This window comes from Eriocheir sinensis, chromosome 50 (assembly GCF_024679095.1).
Source record: "Eriocheir sinensis breed Jianghai 21 chromosome 50, ASM2467909v1, whole genome shotgun sequence".
Classification (NCBI taxonomy): domain Eukaryota; kingdom Metazoa; phylum Arthropoda; class Malacostraca; order Decapoda; family Varunidae; genus Eriocheir; species Eriocheir sinensis.
In genome coordinates, this window is record NC_066558.1 from 2,714,280 (window position 1) to 2,716,779 (window position 2,500).

The window sequence follows — 2,500 nt, forward strand, 5'->3', positions numbered from 1 at the left end:
ACTTTCTATACAACAAAGTGAGGTCATTCTTTGTTGATTTATACCATAAGGTGCTAGCTGTCATGTGTTTGAAGATACCCTAAACTTAACCTAACCTAACCTAACAAAACCCCAAACAGTTACTATAGGTCTTGACTCAGAAAATTCATATATGCTTCCTTACTAATGAGACTTTCTATACAACAAAACGAGGTCATTCTTTGTTGATTTATACCATAAGGTGCTAGCTGTCATGTGTTTGAAGATACCCTAAACTTAACCTAACCTAACAAAACCCCAAACAGTGACTATAGGTCTTGAATCAGAAAATTCATATATGCTTCCTTACTAAAGAGACTTTCTATACAACAAAGTGAGGTCATTCTTTGTTGATTTATACCATAAGGTGCTGGCTGTCATGTGTTTGAAGATACCCTAAACTTAACCTAACAAAACCCCAAACAGTCACTATAGGTCTAGACTCAGAAAATTCATATATGCTTCCTTACTAATGAGACTTTCTATGCAACAAAGTGAGGTCATTCTTTGTTGATTTTTACCATAAGGTGCTGGCTGTCATGTGTTTGAAGATACCCTAAACCTAACCTAACAAAACCCCAAACAGTCACTATAGGTCTTGACTCAGAAAATTCATATATGCTTCCTTACTAATGAGACTTTCTATACAACAAAGTGAGGTCATTCTTTGTTGATTTATTCCATAAGGTGCAGGCTATCATGTGCTTGAAGATACCCTAAACTTAACCTAACCTAACCTAACAAAACCCCAAACAGTTACAATAGGTCTTGACTCAGAAAATTCATATATGCTTCCTTACTAATGAGACTTTATATACAAAAAAGTGAGGTCATTCATTATTGATTTATACCATAAGGTGCTGGCTATCATGTGTTTGAAGATACCCTAAACTTAATATAACCTAACCTTACAAAACCCCAAACAGTCACTATAGGTCTTGACTCAGAAAATTCATATATGCTTCCTTACTAATGAGACTTTCTATACAACAAAGGGAGGTCATTCTTTGATGATTTATACCATAAGGTGCTGGCTGTCATGTGTTTGAAGATACCCTAAACTTAACCTAACCTAACAAAACCCCAAACAGTTACTATTGGTCTTGACTCAGAAAATTCATATATGCTTCCTTACTAATGAGACTTTCTATACAACAAAGTGAGGTCATTCTTTGTTGATTTATACCATAAGGTGCTGGCTGTCATGTGTTTGAAGATACCTTAAACTTAACCTAACAAAACCCCAAACAGTCACTATAGGTCTTGACTCAGAAAATTCATATATGCTTCCTTACTAATGAGACTTTCTATACAACAAAGTGAGGTCATTCATTGTTGATTTATACCATAAGGTGCTGGCTGTCATGTGTTTGAAGATACCCTAAACTTAACCTAACAAAACCCCAAACAGTCACTATAGGTCTTGACTCAGAAAATTCATATATGCTTCCTTACTAATGAGACTTTCTATACAACAAAGTGAGGTCATTCTTTGTTGATTTATACCATAAGGTGCTGGCTGTCATGTGTTTGAAGATACCCTAAACTTAACCTAACCTAACAAAACCCCAAACAGTTACTATAGGTCTTGACTCAGAAAATTCATATATGCTTCCTTACTAATGAGACTTCCTATACAACAAAGTGAGGTCATTCTTTGTTGATTTATACCATAAGGTGCTGGCTGTTATGTGTTTGAAGATACCCTAAACTTAACCTAACAAAACCCCAAACAGTCACTCTAGGTCTTGACTCAGAAAATTCATATATGCTTCCTTACTAATGAGACTTTCTATACAACAAAGTGAGGTCATTCTTTGTTGATTTATACCATAAGGTGCTGGCTGTCTTGTGTTTGAAAATACCCTAAACTTAACCTAACAAAACCCCAAACAGTCACTATAGGTCTTGACTCAGAAAATTCATATATGCTTCCTTACTAATGAGACTTTCTATACAACAAAGTGAGGTCATTCTTTGTTGATTTATACCATAAGGTGCTGGCTGTCATGTGTTTGAAGATACCCTAAACTTAACCTAACAAAACCCCAAACAGTCACTATAGGTCTTGACTCAGAAAATTCATATATGCTTCCTTACTAATGAGACTTTCTATACAACAAAGTGAGGTCATTCTTTGTTGATTTATACCATAAGGTGCTGGCTGTCATGTGTTTGAAGATACCCTAAACTTAACCTAACAAAACCCCAAACAGTCACTATAGGTCTTGACTCAGAAAATTCATACATACTTCCTTATTAATGAGACTTTCTATACAATAAAGTGAGGTCATTCTTTGTTGATTTATACCATAAGGTGCTGGCTGTCATGTGTTTGAAGATACCCTAAACTTAACCTAACCTAACAAAACCCCAAACAGTCACTATAGGCTTTGACTCAGAAAATTCATATATGCTTCCTTACTGAGACTTTCTACACAACAAAGTGAGGTCATTCTTTGTTGATTTATACCATAGGGTG

The 2,500-nt window shown here is 35.2% G+C and overlaps 1 long non-coding RNA gene across 1 annotated transcript in view; it reads right to left on the reverse strand.

The window, feature by feature from the left end:
* LOC126982233 (uncharacterized) overlaps positions 1-2,032 on the reverse strand; it is a 4,181-nt gene extending 2,149 nt beyond the window's left edge. The window contains exons 1-2 of the long non-coding RNA XR_007734866.1: positions 1,896-2,032; positions 1,411-1,570 (exon numbers count right to left, since the gene is read on the reverse strand). This is a non-coding gene — a long non-coding RNA (uncharacterized LOC126982233). The remainder of the gene's footprint in view (positions 1-1,410; positions 1,571-1,895) is intronic.
* Positions 2,033-2,500: the final 468 nt, after the last annotated feature.